This window comes from Dermochelys coriacea, chromosome 6 (assembly GCF_009764565.3).
Source record: "Dermochelys coriacea isolate rDerCor1 chromosome 6, rDerCor1.pri.v4, whole genome shotgun sequence".
Classification (NCBI taxonomy): domain Eukaryota; kingdom Metazoa; phylum Chordata; order Testudines; family Dermochelyidae; genus Dermochelys; species Dermochelys coriacea.
Genome location: NC_050073.1, coordinates 5135415 through 5157523, shown reverse-complemented (window position 1 = coordinate 5157523; position 22109 = coordinate 5135415). Strand labels below are relative to the sequence as shown.

Below are 22109 nucleotides of genomic sequence, written 5' to 3'. Positions count from 1 at the left end.
AGGCCACAGAATCTCACCCACCCACTCCTACGAAAAACCTCACCTATGTCTGAGCTATTGAAGTCCTCAAATCGTGAGATAATTGTGAAGGGTCCAAGATTCCTTCAGCTCATTCTTTAGGTACCTTAGGATGGATTTAATCACACCCTGCTTTAATACATCAAATTTATCTAATAACGGTTTTCATGTAACAGAATAAACATGATTTTGGGGTGCCATTCCCCACCTGTTAGAAAAATGCACCAATCCCCTCTTTCATGATAGATTTTTTTTTTAAACAGCCACACCCAAATGTTCTTGGAAAGAGTTTACAAACAAATGAAACTGACCAATTTGGGTCTGAAAACCCCAGCTCCTTGTAGAGATGCTGGCCCCCTCTAATAGCTAGGTGTCTGTGGGGTTCTCATTTGATAAGAAGACCAGGACATTACCAGCAAAACAAAGGTGGTTATCCTGGTTGTTTAAATCATTTAAATGTTTCGTTTCCCCTCCAATAAGTTTACCATGCAAAATAGTCTTTAATGGCGTTTCTAATGATTTTCACAATCGGCCTTTGAGTACCAATCCCCACGACCTCTGCAAAATGTTATTTAAGAAATCGGCAGAGTTTGACACTGAGTCTTCCCAAAGGCTCCCTTGAGACGAGAGAGGATGGTTTAACCCTGGAGCATCTAACTGTAGCCTATTTGGGTATTAAACTCAGCAAGTTTTGAATAGAATCGCGAATGACCCTGATCACCTGAGTGAAGGACGTCACTCTGTCCAAATTAGCGACATGAAAATCTTGTGACTCTCCTGGGACGGTACCCAGGGTGTGAGGCACCTCACCATCACCTGCCCTTAGTGTGAGGCAGCCTTGCCTGTGGCGGCTGTGGATCATCTCCCTGAATCCACCAGCCTCTAGCAACACAAGCATGGCTTTCCAGGCCTCCGCAGGCCTCACTCTCTCTCTCCAGTTAGCAGTAGATCCACACCAACCCCCAAGTCCTCAGAGCATTCCCTGGAGTGTTCACTGAACTCTCACAGAATTACCAGGCCCGCTGTTCCTAAATGAACAGAACACACCAGCTAGTACAATTCAGTGCAGGATCACCACCTTGCTTCTCACCACAGTGCTTAGATTAACAAGAATAAGTTGATTAGCAAAGATTCAAGATTCACACAGTAGTGAGAGAGAATATTGGAAAAAACAAAATCATACCACACTTTCTAGAGACTAAACTTAACTTTGGTAGAGGTAAAACTTCTTTAGACAAGCCTGGCTGAAACCCCTTTTTTATGAAGCAAAAATGTTGGTTTTTTATTTCCTCAGTGAAGGGTGCCTAGGTGTCTTCTCTGCCCCCCCCAAATACAGTCAAACAAACCCTTGAAGATCAGGTTCTTCCTCCTCCTCTGTTTCTTTCTCTCTCTCTCTCTCTGTTAGTCCCATCCTCTCTCTGCAGTTCATACAATCCTTAATTTGCATTCATTTTAAACTGGCGATAAGAAGCCCACTGTGAATGGAAGAATGCTCAATTTACATGTGAACCGATAGATGAATAAACATTTCTTGTCTGATAGAAAATCTGTTTTTCACCTTTGTCAGTGATGAATACCCACAGACTTATTTTCAGTATATACACATACCTTCTTACATGGTATTTGTACATACATTTATAATTATTTTGATTACCAGAGTGACACAGGCTTTTATTCAAGACCTCAAATGACACTCTGGTGAACTAGGCTGTACACTCCAGCTCCATGGGATGCCCACTGGCATTAAGAGGTCCTCGGCTCAAAACCCATCAGCATTAAATGCTCATTGGTATCTTATCCACTTGTACATGTTCCAGATACACCTGTGGAAACTCTTCAGGTTCATCAGGAACGGCACTTCCGTTCCTTCAGAATCTGGAGTAGGGGGGTCAACAATCATTTCTTGTGATTCAGGATTAGGTTTATCTGCACCTATTTCCTGAACTTCTGGTTAGGTGGATAAATTTTGCTTTGTTGTCTGGGGCAATCTTCTGAGCATACCCTTCTTAATGTGATTTTAGTCTTTCTTAAAAGTGTTTTGGGTTTTTTTAAGTTTCTTTGATAATCTTCCCCAGTATTTTATACTTCTCTCACCTTTTTTTTCTCACCCCTCCCCTATTATGTTTGCAGGATTCACGTGTAGTCAATGCTGCACTTCACTAGTCACAGCTTTAACCAACCTTACAAGCAATTCCTTAGTCTCTATTATCTTTTAAGGCCTCCAGCTCACTTGGAGAACCTACTTTTTGAAACACTTCAGAAATCCAGAGTTTTATTCTCTCTCTCTCTCTCTCTCTCTATTGCACACCTAAGAGCTGCAGAAGTCCTGACCAGCTCTTTACAACCATCACCAGGAGATCTTTGCTGGTCAGCTACAACTCCACAGCCAGGGTTTCTAACTGGGCTCCTCAGGCTTATATCCAATGAAGGCCCTGGAAGTATTAGGCTGTTCAAAATCAGGATTATCAACTTCACTGTTGTGTGGGTGCTGCTTACCACCTGCCTGTCTGCCCCTGAAAACTGGGGCTGCTTTAAAGTGATTTTCTGGGGTTCCTGAATTTCTGAAAGCAGGAATTATCTTTGCCCTTTTTAAAGCTGGTTCCTGCGAGCTATCTTTTTGTTGATGCTGGAGTGTGTCTTGGTTGCCAGAACAAATGACCTGTATTTTAGTATTGACTGTGTTAAATATGAAGTTTTGTATCATATAAAGCAACTTTGTTTTCTACTTGAAGGAGGAGGATATGTAATTAGCAAACTGAGTCCGTGAAAAAACATGCATAAATCTTTTTAGGATCCATCAAAAATTTTACTAGTTTACAACAAATTCCTAGGTTTTTATTAACTATATTAAAATGCCAGAGACCTGTATTGACATACAGGCCAACAGGTCTTGAGCCCAGCACCTTAACTGTTGGACCACTCTTTCACACAGCCAGAATCTGGCTCTTTTACAGTCTGCTAATCAAGTAAAAATATAATTTCGCAAATTTCAGCACTAATGTTTCTTTAATATGTAAATGCATAGCAGTGCTGTCAATATTATACTGCCACATTCTTTTACACTAAAAGAGGGAATAATTATCTTTTTGCAACTTTGTACATGCATAGTCATATTTATTGAGAATTAATTCTGAGTGAGAGACAAAACCAAACTGCTTAGCACTAGAAGAAAAAAACAAAAGCAAAATAAAACAAAAATCAAGGGGGGGTGCGGCAGGAGCCAATGACAATGGGCAGAAGCATCCTAGTCTAACTATTTCTTATCTCTGCAGAAAACAGGTTTCTAATTACACACCCTGGTAGGTCAAGTGAAAGACAAAGTCACTTTATGTGATACAGAACTTCATATTTTCACACATATAATATTAAAATTCTGGGCATTACTACTGCCAACCAATTTTAATACACTTTAAGCCTTGCATATATTTAAATTAAAAACAAACTTTAAAATAAAAGGGGCCCATAATAAGAAAAAAAATTTAAATTTAAAGCTATCCTGTTACTGACATCTCTTTAGTAACTAATACACAATACACTTATAAAACATGCTAACATAGGTTTTTCATTTTTTTTATTTAAAAGGGTGGTATACTTTAATTTTTAAAACTTTATTGTAATTCTCCTTTTATTTAATTAGTTCTTTGTTTAAAACAATTTCTATAGAAAAAGGATATTGGAAGAATTGTTCACACAATCCCATAAATCTACATAAAATCTCATTTTTTATCTCAGTCCTTTAAACCTTTAAAAAGTCATGACTTGACTTTTTTTTTTTTAATGAAATAGATGTGTAGATATGGGATTTGTATACGGACATTCCCTTGTATTTGTCTAAAGTACAGAGATAATCAGAAATCAATGACTTGTGCCTTTTAAAATTACAAATGGAGATATTGCTGTTCCCCAGGAACCTATTTCTTTATGAATTACAAACTAGAGCTGTCTAAACTATTTTTTACAGCAGATTTGGCACACTATGCAATTTGTTTGGGTAAAACTTTTCTAAACTTGAAGTGTGACAAAAGTCTGTCTCTCTGTTCACTTGATGACTACCTGTTCTGTTCATTCCCTCAGAAGCACCTGGCATTGGCCACTGTCAGAAAACAGGATACTGGGCTAAATGGATGTTTGGTCTGACCCAGTATGGTCGTTCTTATGTTCTGTTGAAAAATGATAATTGTTTAATTATGGAAATGAAGTAAACTTAGCAATGTCCTATTCTTGGCATCTGTTTAGGTTGTAATATATAGATTCAATGTAAAAAAAGGTTGGGATAGTATAGTTTTAAATGCTATTTCAATTCCCATTTTAATCCTCTGATTAAAAAATGCTTTTGATGACGAAGCTGCAAAACCCGGCAATTTTACAAAAAAGGAGGGGGGATGTGGAGGGACATGTTTGCTAAGCTAACAGCGTCAGAGGGGACAGAGGGGACAGTCTTTATCTGTCTGCTTCCTGTAGTCACAAACTACAACTTGTTTCATTAATTTTTTTTGAATTGTAAAAATCCTCTGTAAGTGATGGGGGGGGTATTATATTGACCCCCAAAATCTTCACACTTTACAAATGATATCCTGCAAACAGGTGTTAATTTAAAGCCTATTAGAGGCCTCCTTACAGCTTAAGTCAATAGGTGCTAACTGCCAATAAAGAAACAAGGTTTTGATGTATTACATTATTTTTAATCAATGGAATAAGGGAAACTGGAATAAAGGTTAGCCATGTGTAACATCACTCTACCAATTTTTAAAGCTATTTGCTAACAAAATGTTTAGAAAGAGGAAATCTGATTCCTGGCACAAAATTAAAAATAAAGAAGGCAAATTGCTAAATTGACATAGGTTTTGTAAGAAGCCTGATAATCAAAAGGAGCATACTAGTCAGTTTTTGATATTTTAGCTCTAATTTACCCTTTCATATGCCACAGTGCTGTGTTCAGCGTGACTCAGGAAAATATGGGGTAATTAAATACCAATGAATAAATCCATGAAGTGCTATTTACAGTGACTGAGGAAAATGCTATCTGTGTTAATATTCTGTGAAATGTGATTCCCCTAGAGGCTGCTTAATTAACAAATACTTTCTGATTGGTTTAGCCAAGGACGTCTGATTTGTGGCAAGCTCCCAGGGCAGAGTTTCTGCCATTTAGCCAGTAATAGCCTTGCAGAGTGAGACGCTTTTCTCTTCTCTGTGCCTTTTTTTTCTTGCTGTTTTAAAACTTTCTTGGTTATCTTCGAAAGGTGGCTCTGTCTCCTGTCCTATGTAGTGACTCTATAGCTCTAGGCCACGTCTACACTACTTGCCGGATCAGCAAGTAGTGATCAATCTATCGGAGATCGATTTATCTTGTCTAGTGTAGACACGATCAATCGATCCCTGATCACTCTGCATTGACTCCAGAACTCCACCCTGCAAGAGGCGGAAGCGGAGTCGATGGGGGAGCAATGGCCCACGTCGATTTCGCGCCACGAGGACACGAAGTAAGGCCTGGTCTACACTGGGGCGCGGGGGATCAATGTAAGATATGCAACTTCAGCTATGAGAAAAGCGTAGCTGAAGTTGACATATCTTAGATCAACTTAGAATCACTTACCCCGGAGTGATCAGGGATTGATTTATCGCGTCTATACTAGATGAGATAAATCGATCCCTGATAGATCAATCACTACCCACCGATCCGGCGGGTAGTGTAGACATGGCCTAAGTGATTCTAAGTCGATCTAAGATACGTCGACTTCAGCTACGCTATTCTCGTAGCTGAAGTTGCGTATCTTAGATCAATCCCCCCGCCCCAGTGTAGACCAGGCCCTAGTTTCTCTCTGACACTCTAATGCTTTGTGACTTGTATGCAATAGTCTAATAAACTTTTAAACTTGTAGCAACTGCATAAAGTTATTTTTTCTAAAAATTCCTGTTTATCTACAGTTATTCATATTTTTCCTGAATTCTTCTGTCATTAAACTTTGTACAATTATTTAATGACTATTTAGAAATGCACTAACTCCATAAAAAGCATATTTTCCTTTAAAATGCATAATTCTAGATATATCTTAACAGTTTTATCCATGGTTATTAAGATTTTGTAATTATTAAATTACTTTATTTAGAAAGGACTAATTGCATTAAACATCACTTCTCAAAAATGCATTTTAACACTATTCTTCTGTCATTAGGACTTTGTTCACCTGTTTATTAGACTTTATTTAGAATTGCACTAAAAAGTGTAACAAGCATAATTTCTGTAAAAAAAATGAGGAAAAGGCATGAAAGCTACATTTATTCATTTAGTTCTAATGCTTCCGATAAGGATAAATTAAATCAAAAACATTTTAAAACTTTTTTTTTTCAAAATGTCTGACAGCACCAAATATGTACCTGTCCAAAAATGAGACCTAAGGATGTGACATAAAGGAAAAACGGGACAAGAAGGGAGACAGGTAGATCAGAGGAAGGTAAGGGCACTAGTAGAAATGCTGGCGCCTATCAATGCCTACTCCTTAAGAAAAGGAGTACTTGTGGCACCTTAGAGACTAACAAATTTATTAGAGCATAAGCTTTCGTGAGCTACAGCTCACTTCATCGGATGCATTGAGCTGTAGCTCACGAAAGCTTATGCTCTAATAAATTTGTTAGTCTCTAAGGTGCCACAAGTACTCCTTTTCTTTTTGCGAATACAGACTAACACGGCTGCTACTCTGAAACCTACTCCTTAAGAGTACGGCTAGGAGGATTCAATTTTCTTAGACCACACATTTATAAATATGCAAAATAACTCACTTTTGTGGAAACTGCTAAAGAAAAAGACAAAATGGGAATAGGGAAAAGAGCAGGACTCCGCTTTAACCCCGCTAAAACAGAAGGCTCTCACAGCCACAGCCCTGTGTTTCCCTGATGAATTTTTGTTATTTGTTTGGCAGCTAATAACATGGCCTTGGCTGCCATACTGTTACAAAACAATGAAGAGGGAAAGCTAGGGCCAGTAGCAGATGAATCCAGGAAATTACAAGGAGCAGAAATAAATTTTGATCCCTGTGTACATTAGTGTCTAGCAGCTGTCTGGGCAGTACAATCTTTTGAGCCTCTTACAAGAACAGCCTCTATTACTATCCAAAGCAGCCATACTCCTCTCAAGTACATTTTATCAGGGAGATTGATGGGAGGTAAAGTCTCAAACACCCAAATGGCTCAATGGATGCTTACTTTAATTAATAGAGGGGTAACCACAGAAACAGTGTCCAAGCCAGACATGCTAACACATGCCCTAGTTGATAAAGGGAATCGACAGTGTCCAGAGGTCACTCTGGAGCAAAGAATTGCCTTGGCAGAGGCACCCCGACTGGAAGAATTAGATACTGTGGGCCAAGAAAAGCACATCCGGTTTACTGATGGGAGTGCAATGGTAGTAAAAGGAAAAAGATGTGTAAAATATGCTACCATTAACTTAGAAGAGGAAGTCATTCAGGGACATTTAGACCATGGATCGGCTCAGCATGCCGAGCTCCACGCAATTTATCAGGTAATTATTTATTAAGGCAATATCAATATTCGCCCCAGGCACATGTATATTTATGCTGCAAGTGATTTTTGTGTGAAGGGGATACAGTTTTGGATACATGATTGGTATAGGAACGGGTGGAAAACAGCAGATGGAAATGGATTAACCAGTGGGTAACAAAGAACCCTAAACAGTTAAAGGTGCAACATGTAAGGGCACACAGAATAGCAGCCGTGTTAGTCTGTATCCACGAAAAGAAAAGGATTATTAATTCATGAGCTACGGCTCACTTCATCGAATATTCAAATAAATTTGTTAGTCTCCAAGGTGCCACAAGTACTCCTTTTTTGAGGGCACACAGTAAAGGAATGGGTATGGAGGCCACCTGGAATAATCGAGTAGATACAATAGTCCGACAGCATGACATAGCAGTTGTAACCAGAAGTCAGAAAAAAAATGTCTGTGCTGACACATATGAGCCAACAGATGGCACTACAGACCTCCCTAACCGAGTTCCAGGAAAATAGAAAGACAGGAGTTACTTAATGTAGCCCATCAGTTTATGCATGAAGGAGTGGAAGGGACTTCAAGAAGGCTAAAGCAAGTAGCAGTTCGGGAGTGTATGGAAGATGATGTTAAAACATGGGTGCGAAATTGGATGTGGTGCGCTCAGGACAAGGCTTGCCCTCTGCACTGGCACTGGCTGCGCCAATGAAAGCTTGGGTTCAAATTGATTTTACTGATAAATTACCAAGGAGTAAGGAAGGATTCCAGTATTTATTGATGATAATTGATTCCTTTTCTGGATGGGTGGAGGCATTTCCTACTAAAGATAATAGCACCAGGGTAGTGGCTAAAATTTTTTTTAATGAGGGAGTATGTAGATATGGCACCCCCTAAATAATAGATTCTGACAACGGGGGAGCCTTTGTAGGAGAAATCTTTACAACAATGATACAAGTCTTGGGAATTAAACAAAAGCTCTGTATACCATACTGGCCTCAGTCCTCAGGCCAAGCAGAGCGCATGAACCGCACTATTAAGGAAGCGCCCCAGAAGGTACTAAATCACACAGGAAAAGACTGACCAGATAAACTGCTTCTGATTTTGGCTGCCATCCACAGCAGTACTAGACTAAGAACAAAAATCCAACCCTTCCAAATTTTGTTTGGATATCCAATGCAACTAATGATTGATCCTAGTTACCTGGTACAGGGTCAAGAAGAGAGCTCTAATATAATCCAGCATGATTATTTTCAATGGCTCAAACATTTACAAGAAGATTAAACCATCCTCCAGTATAGGGTTAATCAGGCCATCGAACACATGAACAACAAAATTCAGAAACAAAGGCCCACAAAGGCAGCCCTGTGGGAAACAGGAGACCAAGTCATGTACCTTAAAATGGGGAAAAGGGGCACTCACTGGAATCAAAATGGACAGGCCCTTACTCCATAATGGACTGCCTTAGCCCATTGGTATACCGTACTGACAAAGATGGAAAACTGAAATGGGTACATGTTTCACAAATTAAACTAAAAAGAAAAGGAGGACTTGTGGTACCTTAGAGACTAACAAATTTATTTGAGCATAAGCTTTCATGAGCTACACCTCACTTCATCGGATGCATTCAGTGGAAAATACAGTGGGGAGATTTATATACACACACAGAGAACATGAAACAATGGGTGTTACCATACACACTGTAAAGAGAGCTATCACTTAAGATGAGCTATTACCAGCAGGAGGAGGGGTTTTTGAATGTTATAATTCTTGATGTCTGATTTGTGTCCATTTATTCTTTTACGTAGAGACTGTCCAGTTTGACCAATGTACATGGCAGAGGGGCATTGCTGGCACATGATGGCATATATCACATTGGTAGATGCGCAGGTGAACGAGCCTCTGATAGTGTGGCTGATGTGATTAGGCCCTATGATGGTGTCCCCTGAATAAATATGTGGACACAGTTGGCAACTGGCTTTGTTGCAAGGTTAGGTTCCTGGGTTAGTGGTTCTGTTGTGTGGTGTGTGGTTGCTGGTGAGTATTTGCTTCAGGTTGGGGGGCTGTCTGTAAGCAAGGAATGGCCTGTCTCCCAAGATTTGTGAGAGTGATGGGTCGTCCTTCAGGATAGGTTGTAGATCCTCGATGATGCGTTGGAGAGGTTTTAGTTGGGGGCTGAAGGTGATGGCTAGTGGCGTTCTGTTATTTTCTTTGTTGGGCCTGTCCTGTAGTAGTTTACTTCTGGGTACTCTTCTGGCTCTGTCAATCTGTTTCTTCACTTCAGCAGGTGGGTACTGTAGTTGTAAGAATGCTTGATTTGACATCTTGTAGGTGTTTGTGTCTGTCTGAGGAGTTGGAGCAAATGCTCATGTTTTCCTCATGTTATTTCTCCCCCCCCCACAACCCCTCACAGTTCCTCAGACGTTCTGATCAACTGCTGGAAATGGCCCACCTTAATTATCACCACTAAAGGTTTTCTTCCTCCCTTCCCCCCCCGCCCCCCCGCTGGTAATAGCTCATCTTAAGTGATCACTCTCCTTACAGTATGTATGCTAACACCCATTGTTTCATGTTCTCTGTATGTGTATATAAATCTCCCCACTGTATTTTCCACTGAATGCATCCGATGAAATGAGCTATAGCTCACGGAAGCTTATGCTCAAATAAATTTGTTAATCTCTAAGGTGCCACAAGTACTCCTTTTCTTTTTGCGAATACAGACTAACATGGCTGCTACTCTGAAACAAATTAAACCTTTTACATAAATAATGATGTTTGAATTCTTTGCAGAAAAGGACATCCTGGAACCTGAGCATGAAGTGCTGCTTAACCAGAGACAGATGCAAGGGTGCCAGGAAGCTGCAACATGCCCCTACTGAAATGTGATGACTCTAAAGATGAGACAGGCACCTATCAATGGGGACAACATATTTGTGATTAAAACCAGCATAACTCCCTGAGAAACTTGATTAAAAAAAACAAAATAAAAAAATTAAAAAATTAAAAAAACAAGCACTCGTCAAACAACAATTAATTACAACATAACGGTGCAAAACTCATTAGTCCCAATAAAAAAAATCACTATATAAACAGAGTGCCTTGCCATGAAACTTTGGGTTTGTCCTTCCAAGGTTTCCCCAGAGCATCGTGTTGCGACTGACGGAACCCGGCTCCTCCCTATTCGTGATCGACCTAGCTGGCCACTAGATTGATCTGGACTCTGGATTGGTAACTGTAACATTGACTGGCGGGACGGAGAGAGTGAGTGAGAGTGTGTGTGTGTGTGTGACTGAATGCATATGCCAATTGTTGTATCTTCAATAAACGCAGTGTTTTGCCTTTTCCCCTGAAAAAGATCCTGTGTGCTTCTTATAAGCATAACACAGTGGACAGGCTAGATTCATAGATTCATAGATACTAAGGTCAGAAGGGACCATTCTGATCATCTAGTCCGACCTCCTGCACAGTGCAGGCCACAGAATCTCACCCACCCACTCCTATGAAAAACCTCACCCATGTCTGAGCTATTGAAGTCCTTAAATCATGGTTCAAAGACTTCAAGGAGCAGAGAAGCCTCCCTCAAGTCAACCATGCCCCATGCTACAGAGGAAAGCGAAAAACCTCCAGGGCCTCTCCAATCTGCCCTGGAGGAAAATTCCTTCCCGACCCCAAATATGGCAATCAGCTAAACCCTGAGCATATGGGCAAGATTCACCAGCCAGATACTACAGAAAATTCTTTCCTGGGTAACTCAGATCCCATCCATCTAATATCCCATCTCAGGGGATTTGGCCTATTTACCCTGAATATTTAAAGATCAATTACTTACCAAAATCACATTATCCCATCATACCATCTCCTCCATAAACTTATTGAGTAGAATCTTAAAACCAGATAGATCTTTTGCCCCCACTGCTTCCCTTGGAAGGCTATTCCAAAACTTCACTCCTCTGATGGTTAAAAACCTTCGTCTGATTTCAAGTCTAAACTTCCTGGTGGCCAGTTTATACCCATTTGTTCTTGTGTCCACATTGGTGCTGAGCTGAAATAATTCCTCTCCCTCTCCTGTATTTATCCCTCTGATATATTTATAGAGAGCAATCATATCTCCCCTCAACCTTCTTTTAGTTAGGCTAAACAAGCCAAGCTCCTTAAGTCTCCTTTCATAAGACAAGTTTTCCATTCCTCGGATCATCCTAGAAGCCCTTCTCTGTACCTGCTCCAGTTTGAATTCATCCTTTTTAAACATGGGAGACCAGAACTGCACACAGTATTCCAGGTGAGGTCTCACCAGTGCCTTGTATAACGGTACTAAAACCTCCTTATCCCTATTGGAAATGCCTCTCCTGATGCATCCCAAAACCGCATTAGCTTTTTTCACAGCCATATCACATTGGCAGCTCATAGTCATCCTATGATCAACCAATACTCCAAGGTCCTTCTCCTCTTCCGTTACTTCTAATTGATGCATCCCCAACTTATAACTAAAATTCTTATTATTAATCCCTAAATGCATAACCTTACACTTCTCACTATTAAATTTCATCCTATTACTCTTACTCCAGTTTACAAGGTCATCCAGATCCTCCTGTATAATATCCCGATCCTTCTCCGAATTGGCAATACCTCCCAGCTTTGTATCATCTGCAAACTTTATTAGCACATTCCCACTTTTTGTGCCAAGGTCAGTAATAAAAAGATTAAATAAGATTGGTCCCAAAACCGATCCCTGAGGAACTCCACTGGTAACCTCCCTCCAACCTGACAGTTCGCCTTTCAGTAGGACCCATTGTAGTCTCCCCTTTAACCAATTCCTTATCCACCTTTTGATGTTCATATTGATCCCCATCTTCTCCAATTTAACTAATTATTTCCCATGTGGCACGGTATCAAATGCCTTACTGAAGTCTAGGTAAATTAGATCCACTGCATTTCCTTTATCTAATAAATCTGTTACTTTTTCAAAAAAGGAGATTAGGTTGGTTTGGCACGATCTACCTTTTGTAAAACCATGTTGTATTTTGTCCCATTTACCATTGACTTCAATGTCCTTAACTAATTTCTCCTTCAAAATTTTTTCCAGGACCTTGCATACTACAGATGTCAAACTAACTGGCCTGTAGTTACCCGGCTCACTTTTTTTTCCTTTCTTAAAAATAGGAACTATATTTGCAATTCTCCAATCATTCGGTACTACTCCTGAGTTTACAGATTCATTAAAAATTATTGCTAATGGGCTTGCAATTTCAGGTGCCAATTCCTTTAATATTCTTGGTTGAAGATTATCTGGGCCCCCCGATTTAGTCCCATTAAGCTGTTTCAGTTTTGCTTCTACCTCAGATATGATAATATCTACCTCTATATCCTCATTCCCATTTGTCATGCTACCATTATCCCCAAGATCCTCTTTAGCCTTATTAAAGACTGAGGCAAAGTATTTGTTTAGATATTGGGCCATGCCTAGATCATCTTTAACCTCCACTCCATCCTCAGTGTTAAGCGGCCCCACTTCTTCTTTCTTAGTTTTCTTCTTATTTATATGGCTATAGAATCTTTTACTATTGGTTTTAATTCCCTTTGCAAGGTCCAACTCTACTCGACTTTTAGCCTGTCTCACTTTATCCCTACATGTTCTAACCTCAATTAGGTAGCTTTCCTTGCTGATCTGTCCTGTCTTCCACTCCCTGTATGCTTTCTGCTTCTCCTTAATCACCTCTCTGAGATGCTTGCTCATCCAGCTTGGTCTACAACTCCTTCCTATGAATTTTTTCCCCTTTCTTGGGATACAGGCTTCCGATAACTTCTGCAGTTTTGATTTAAAGTAATCCCAGGCCTCCTCTACCTTTAGATCCATAAATTCTTTAGTCCAGTCCACTTCCCTAACTAATTTCCTTAATGCCCTCTTGACGTCCATTTCAGTTCCATGAGTCTATTAAGGGGGAGGGAAAGGGAGAACAGGGATTCCTCAGGGAAGGAGCATAGTGCTAGGTCAGAAGCCCATCCTGCTGTCCCTGGTTTTAAGACTTGCAGCAGCAGTTCTTGGGATAAGTGGGCAGGGGGCTCTTCTCTTCCCTCTCTCTGGTTCCTATCTGAGAACCTCCTGGGAGACTGTTGCCTATATGGCCTCAGCACCAGTCTGGGAGCCCTGAGCAGCATTCTGTATGTGAGGGATCCACCAGCTGACCACAATCACACTGTGACATTGCTCAGGGTATGAGGGGGCCCAGTGTAGGACAAGTATAAAATTAAATAATTAGATTTAGCTTGAGTTTGGTTAAGGAAATATGTATGTGTTGTAAAGAAAGGCCCTGACTAGCAAGTAGAAGAAAGACCTTGAACATAATAAGTAATAAGGCCAGAAGGAATAAAGTAGGGAGGATGTCTGGTTCAAAAAATAATTAATGAGATAAGGGAAAGTTTCTAAAAAGAAGGCCTCTGACGGCTAGGGATGACTGCATATGGTTTTTAAACAAAGAATCTGTTGTAAAATGAGCCAACAGAGCACTTCCCGCCCCACATACCAGAGCTAAAGCCTATGTGAACCCAAGTGCAAAGGGAAAACTGTTGGACAGCAAGAAGGAGGGGAGGACAGGCCTTGGGAAGGAAGGCAGTTGCAAATCTTATCTGGATTAAGACTGGAAATGAGGATGAACTGTCTCAAATTGATTTTTAGTTGAAGTCAGTACAGTAATTGGCAATGACATCACTTGTTTGTTAAAAGGTAAAAAAGTAAACTCTTAGTGTGTATAAAAAGTAAACTGCCTGAACACATTGGACCCAGCCAATATGGGTCTAAGCACCACTGAGTTTAGCCCATTTGTAAGTATTTTGATCAAATGCTTACAAATGTTTTGTTACTGTTTGGATGTAGTAAATTGCTTATTATTTAGGCTTTTTAGGCATGTTTAGAACAACTGTATAAGTACATTTGGCCTTTGGATTTAATAAAGGAATTCATGGTTAAATTAGTGTATGGTGACTTCCAATATTAATATTAATAATTTCAAATATTATTAATAATTCCAACACCCAGCAATTACTAATGAAACCTATTCCCCTCAGTAGTCCCCCAACCCCTTCCCAGACCCCTTCAGATCCTGCCCCATGGCAGGGCTCAGCTGACAGTTTCTGGGCAGACTTCTGATCTGGCACAAGGCTGCAACCTTCTCTTCAATGCAGGTTTCCCCAGCATGGAGGAGACATGGTTCTTGGAGGCTGATAAAGGATTTTCCAGCTGGTTCCTCAGCTGAGACCCATCCCCAGGAACCAGAGGTGAAAGTAAGCCAGTACGCTTACCTGCACCGTACCAGGACTGGCTTTCCCAGACGGCAATTTAAAGCCCTAGGGTAGTGGTGATGGGGCTCTGGCAGGGATTTAAAGGGCCCTGGAGCTCCAGCCGCCACTACCACCCCGGGCCTTTAAATCCCTGCCGGTGCCCTGCTGTCGAAGCCCTGGGGTAGTGGTGGCGGAGCTCCGGAGGGGATTTAAAGGGCCAGGGCAGTAGCGGTGGCTGGAGCCCTGGGGCCCTTTAAATCCCCGACGGAGCCTGGCTACTGCTACCCCAGGGCTCGGGCAGCAGGGCTCAGGTGGGGATTTAAAGGGCTCGGGGGCTCCAGCAGCCGCTACCACAGCGGAGCCCCAGGCCCTTTAAAGCTCTGCCAGAGCCCTGGGGTAGCGGTGGCAGCCGGGAGCCCCCAGGGCTCCTCAGTGATTTAAAGGGCCTGGGGCTCTGCTGCGGTAGTGGCAGCCGGAGCCCTGGGCCTTTTAAATCACCCCTGAGCCCCAGGGTTCCCAGCCGCCTCTGCAGCTGGTAACTCGGGGGTGATTTAAAGGGCCCCGGACTCCCAGCTGCCACTACCGCAGCTGGAGCCCTGGCCCTTTAAATCAAGATTTGAGGCCCTACCTCTTCCGGTTGAGGCCACCCTTGCTCAGGACTCCAGCGTACCAGTAAGTCCTCTAACTTACTTTCACCCCTACCGGGAACAGACAATAGGTGCCGCTTTGCTCTCTTGAGCAGGGGATGCCAGAGAGCTCATTTTATGCATTGTCTGTCAGCAGCAGACCCTCCCTCAGCTCCTAGCTCCAGTCTACATGCTGCCTCTGCCCGCAGGCACAAACACTGCCCCAACAACCCTCATTGGCTGCGGTTACCTGCCAATGAGAGCTGTGGAGCCGGCACTTGGGGCGGGGACAGCGCATGGACTGGAGCTAGGAGCTGAGGGAGGGACATGTTGCTGCTTCCAGGGAGCCATGAGGAGCCAGGTAGGGAGCCTGCGTGCCCCACCAACCCCTCCCCTAACACCAGCGGGGGTCCTGGGCCACCCCCCTGACACCCACAGCACCCCCAGGCCGCGCCCCCCCCGAGACCTGTGGGGCCCCACCTCCAAGATTTAGTCAATGGTATATAGTACAAGTCATGGACAGGTCACAGGCCGTGAATTTTTGTTTACTGCCTGTGACCTGTCCATGACTTTTACTAAAAATACCCATGACTAAAAAGTAGCCTTATCCATGGGGCACTGGCCTTCTCCTCTTTCTCCAGCATTGGGGCCTCTGGGAATTGGAGATTTTGCTCTCAAATGATGGGGCCCAGCTCCGCTTTGAGGTGAGGATTGTGGGGTTTCCTCATGCTCATTCCACTGCTGGGAATATCAGTGGTTTCCCTTTGCAAGCAGCACAGAAACTAACAACTGGATTCTCTTCCCCACCCAGCAAGTGCCAGGACCCTGAGCAGAGCTGAGGAGCAGCCACCTGAGAAGAGCCTGGAAGCCTGGAGCTGCCCAGGCCTTGAGAGTGTTTCCCAGAGATCTGAGTAGGGAAAATCTTACAAGAGGCATCACAGACCACAAAAGCAGAGGGGGAAACTGGATGGGACTGAGCTACCGACCCCAAAGAGACATGAGAGGGAATCCAGAGCACATCCAAAGCTCCCTACACAGTGGACAGCTGAGGGCAGAAAGAGCCCATACACCTATTATCTAAGCAGCGAAGGATTTGAGGGGCAGAGAGACCTGAAAAACCACAAGAGGAGGGTTCCCAGGAAAGGGAAACAGGATAAATGTAGAGGGTGGGGCAAGCTCTGGAGGATAGCAATTGCTCAGTGCACATGGGGGGACCCACAGAAAGGAGAGAGCCCGTTCCTGTGCAGGAAAACATTCTATTATCCATCAAATCTCACTAGACACCAGAGCAAGCACTTGGGAGAGAAACTTTACGGCTGTGCTGACTGCAGGAAAAGATTAAATCGGCCATCAAATCTTGCTTGACATCAGCACATTCACTTAGAGGAGAGGGTGAAGCCCCATCATTGCAATGAGTGTGAGAAAAGGTTCAGGTGTGTACAACATCTCACCGTCCACCAAAGAAATCACACTGGGGAGAAACCCCACTGCTGTGCTGAATGCAGGAAAAGATTCACCCAATTATCAGGCCTTATCCTGCTGCAGAGAATCCGCTCAGGAGAGAGACTCTGTCCTTGCACTGAGTTCTGGAAGCACTTTATTCACTCATCAGCTCTTACTAGACATGAAAGAACCCACATGGGAGAGAGAGACCTGACCCTCATGTTTGATGTGGGGAAACTTCTGCCAATTCTCCCTTCACCCTTCTGCCCAAAGCCTGTACATAGGAGGGGGACCCTGCACCTGCCCATAAATGCTCTCACCTGCTCATTGACCAGATAGAAATTCAGGTGCTAAGTTTGGTAAGATGATTTGTGTAGCCCTGGGGATAGGAGCATTAACCGACAAGCCACCTAAACATCCCGTTGTGGGTGTTACAGGTTGGGACCGGGAGAGAGGAGATGACTGGAGTCCAGGCTGCTGTGTACGAGGCCCTAGTTTCTCCCAGGCTGTTCACTTGCTCTGTCTCCCACCCACCCCAGACCCCATGGACACAGTATATTTTTTTATTTCCTCTAGTTTTCCTTCTTTACCCAATTTCTCCCAAATGCAAAGTATATTTCCAAAAAGATCGAAAAGTATATTCCTGCTTCTGAGTAATCAAAAGGCTGTGAGGCCCCCTCTGTGCCCCTCTCTGCACTGATCAAAGCAGATGGCTTTGTTATAACTGCTCTTTTCTCTCAATAACTTGACTCTGTATCCCTAGAAGAGGAAGTGGAATGCTAATGCTAACAATGTTGAGATATTCCCGGGTCTCAGCCCTGACATGTAGTGGCAGGACGTGGGTTCTTTCTGTCTGGGTCCTGTCATTCTGCTTCATGGCCTGATACTCATGTACCAAAGGTTTTATATACAAAAGATTTTGGTTTGGGGGATTTTATAGAGGACTGTAACCAGGATCGGGCAAGCAGGGCAGTTGCCCCAGGCGCAAAGCTGTGGGGGCAAAAAAATGGGGCAGTATAGGAGGGACATGTGGGGTCACATGCCCCCTGCCCAGATTTCTGCCTTCAATTTAGCACGACTGATTAGAAGTCGGTGGGAGCCACCCAGCCCTCTTAGACCCCTGGCTCTCCGTACTGTGGGAGCTGAGGCACTGGCTGGCTGCCTGGCAGTCCTCCCTGTCCTGTGCCCTGAACCGGGCTGCCTCTGCATGACCCGGTGCTCCCCAGGCAGGGTGGGGGGCACAATTCTGAGCTGCGCCCCAATGCAGTTTCCCCCAACGAAACTTGGCGCTGGCCAGCGACACCCCTGGAACTAGCCCCAGCCTGTGAAGCCAGGCTGCCATGACTCCTTGAGGCGCTTGCTGTGGGGCATGCCAGAGTTTGAAAATCTGTGTGCTAAATGGATTGTGATCAAATTTACAGATAGGCAAAGTAAGAAAATTGCAGGTTGAGAACTTATTATAGTCAAAATCCAGTGATTTACTTTTGAATTAAGATGTTCCAAAGGACTTGCAAATGAACAGTAAAAAACTGGGCATAATTTGTTGACTTAAGGATATTTACTTTATAGATTTTGACATGTGATGTTGACAATTTATGTATGAATGGTTGTAAAAGCTTTAACTTTTTGAATCTCAATGTCTATTATCATTAAGTAATTGTCTAACCTCCGCCTTTCCCATAATTTCCCGCAACTGAGAAAATTCAAATCAATAAAAAATATTTTTAAAATGCTTAAAATAAACATTGATATCTGTTGAAATTATTTTTAAAAAGTGAATTCTGCCAGACCTACCTATAGGTTACAATTAGTTGACCTTGTCTTCAGTGTTGCCATGAGAGTTGTATAGCAGCAATAAACTGCTTGGTATATTTTACTTTTCAAGAAACTTGGAGAACTCTTCATCCATGCTTGAATATTTCCACTTCCTTTCCTTTGTTAATTCCAAAATGCCATCATAGACACACCAGCTCTCAGTTCGATCAAGTCTGAGGAAACATACACAATGATTTCCAGTGTTGTATATCATCCTAAGAACTTAGTACCTGTAATGACAGCACCTTTGCTTTAAAAAGACACTAATGTTGATGCAAATAACATTGATGTCCCAATCAATATTTGAAACATTATTTTAAATAGTGTCATTTTCAAGTTATATGGAAAAGAACTAAAGAGAGGGGAAATCTCTGATGGAAATAGCTGAAGGTTACATTTCAGAATTTTTCTATGGTTGGACTTAACCTACACTGTAATGAATAAGATGCATGGTTCACTATTAGTGAGATGATATTTACTCAATTTATATATGTTGCACTTGTTCACTTTGATTCTGAAATTGCAAAATAAGCAAAAAAGTTGCTAGTTATTACAATAAAAATATTTTAATTAATTAAGCAATTCTTACTTTCGTTGTTAGTACTGATCACTGGTGACACCTATATTTACTCATTCCTATGCGTTTGAATTATAAGACCCCCTTTTGTACACAAGGGAATTTTTTTCATGAATTACTGCAGAGAATTCCTATATAATTTAGCGCTGAGTCTGCCTCTCCATAAAAAGTTTTCATGGTCTTTAGTCTTGATACAGCTAACTACAGCACCAAACATCCACATGTAGGGAGAACGTTAATAAAGGAAATGTTGGAACAGGGCTCCAGAGATTCATAGCTATTAAGACCAGAAAGAACCAGTCAACCATCTATATCACCTCCGTAACACAGGCCATGAAATTTCTATGAATTAGTCCTGTATGGAGCCCAATAACTTGTGTTTGGCTAAACCATCTTCCAGAAAGGTGTCCAGACAGGATTTGAAGACATCAGGAGCTGGAGAATCTACCATTTCCCTTGCGAGTTTCTCCCACTAGTAAATCACCCTCACGGTGGAAAATTTGTCCTTATTTCCTAATTCAATTTGTCTTTCTTCAGCTTCCAGCCATCGGGTCTTGGTGTGCCTTCATAAGAGGAGCATTTCAGGGGTGTGAAAGTGGGTTTTCAGGCACTGACCGTGGACACAAAAGTTTATTAGCCAAGAATGTGCAAGTCTACTTCATGTGGGAACCATTTCCATGACATGCCCCCTCCGCATACAGGGCTGTATTTATGTCCCAAGCCCAGGTCCAACTGCCACTTTGGAATGTCCCATTCTCCTACCTCCCCCACCACAATACAGGGCTGTGTTTACTCCCCCTCCCTCAAGAGAAACAGGCCTGCAGGCTGCTCTGTGATGGGGAAGGGTCAGGAAACCACTTCTGGGGGAGAAGAGACTGAGATGTTCCCCTCGCAGGAGCCCCGGGGCTGAGCTGTCCCTGCACAAAGGCACTGAATGCACCAAGGCAGGGACTCCTCACTCCCTTCCCAGCACTGTGGGGTCTCAAAACAGCAGCTTCAACTGGGGTGGGGGGGCGGTGGGGGAGAAATGTGTCCGATTTCCCCTCCCCACCCGAGCTGCTCCGAGGATCACTGGCCACCTGTTCCAGTGTTGACAGCCCAGCCCCACCACAGACTGAGGGGATTAAAGTGCCCCAGGCCAGGCTGGTCAGGGTGGCTAGTCCCCCTCGCCGTCTGAGGCTGCACTTTATGGGGTGGAGAAGAAGATTGGCCAACTGTCATAACGGCCAGTTTGGAAGGTCCCACTCTCCTGGAAGAGTTGGGTGGGGATTGCCCAGACACAATCTCAAAATTTGTCACTTTGGTAAAAATCCCCCTTTGTTAAAGAGAACAGGAAAAATGAAAAGGGTCTGATTGTTCAGAAACCCAAACCAACTAAAATTAAAGAGGTGAAATTTCAGCCTTTGGCATCCTTCGACTGAAGTACTCAATACTTTTTTTTGCCTTGGTCTTCACAGAAAAGGTCAGCTCCCACACAGCTGTCCTGGGCAACACAGTATGGGGAGGAAGTGAGCAGCCCTCAGCGGTGAAAGAACAGGCTGAGGACTATTTAGAAAAGCTGGACATGCACAAGTCCATGGGGCTGGATGCGCTGCATCCCAGGGTGCTGAGGGAATTGGCCAATGTGATTGCAGAGCCATTGGCCATTATCTTTGAAAACTCATGGCCATCGGGGGAGGTCCTGGAAAAAGGCAAATATAGTGCTCATCTTTAAAAAAAGGGAAGGAGGAGAACCCAGGGAACTACAGACCGGTCAGCCTTACCTCAGTCCCTGGAAAAATCATTGAGCAGGTCCTCAAGGAAACTATTTTGAAGCAGTTGGAGGAGAGGAAGGTGATCAGGAACAATCAACATGCATTCATCAAAGGCAAGTCATGCCTGACCAACCTGATTGCCTTCTATGATGAGATAACTGGCTCTGTGGATATGGGAAAAGCAGTGGACATGATATATCTTGACTTTAGCAAAGCTTTTGATACCGTCTCCCACAGTATACTTTCCAGCAAGTTAAAAAAGTATGGATTGGAGGAATGGACTATAAGATGGATAGAAAGCTGGCTATATTGTCAGACTCAACGGCTAGTGATCAACAGCTCAGTGTGTAGTTGGCAGCTGGTATCAAGTGGAGTACCCCGGGGTCGGTACTACGTCTGGTTTTGTTCAACATCTTTATTAATGATCTGAATGATGGGATGGATTGCACCCGCAGCAAGTTCACAAATGACACTAAGCTGGGGAGAGAGGTAGATACGCTGGAGGGTAGGGATAGGGTCCGGAGTGACCTAGAGAAATTGGAGGACTGGGCCAAAAGAAATCTGATGAGGTTCAACAAGCACAAGTGCAGAGTCCTGCACTTAGGACAGAAGAATCCCATGCACCGCTACAGGCTGGGGACCGACTGGCTAAGCAGCAGTTTTGCAGAAAAGGACCTGGGGATTACAGTGGATGAGAAGCTGGATATGAGTCAGCAGTGTGATAGCTGCCTTCAACTGCCTGAAAAGGGGAGCGGTTCTAGAGAGGATGAAGCTCGACTATTCTCAGTGGTGGCAGATGACAGAACAAGGAGCAACGGTCTCAAGTTGGATATTAGAAAACACTGTTTCACTAGGAGGGTGGTGAAGCACTGGAATGGGTTCCCTAGGGAGGTGGTGGAATCTCCATCCTTAGAGGTTTTTAAGACCCGGCTTGACAATGCCCTGGCTGGGATGATTTAGTTGGTGTTGGTCCAGCTTTGAGCAGGGGGTTGGACTAGATGACCTCCTGAGGTCTCTTCCAACCCTAATAGTCTCTGATTCTATTCTCCCCCAGCCCACAGTGAAGTGCTTCATCCCCTCAGCTGGGAGCTTGTATCCTGAGT

The 22109-nt window shown here is 43.1% G+C and overlaps 1 long non-coding RNA gene across 2 annotated transcripts; it reads right to left on the bottom strand.

Moving 5' to 3' along the window:
• Positions 1–6201: 6201 nt before the first annotated feature.
• On the bottom strand, positions 6202–21075 carry LOC122460782. 2 transcript variants are annotated; one of them, XR_006282285.1, is made up of 5 exons: positions 21016–21075; positions 18655–18848; positions 10271–10426; positions 6721–9048; positions 6202–6508 (listed from the first exon to the last, which is right to left on the bottom strand). It is a non-coding gene; the product is annotated as an uncharacterized LOC122460782 (long non-coding RNA). The 2 variants fall into 2 exon arrangements; XR_006282284.1 differs by lacking the exon at positions 21016–21075 and adding an exon at positions 20628–20904.
• Positions 21076–22109: the final 1034 nt, after the last annotated feature.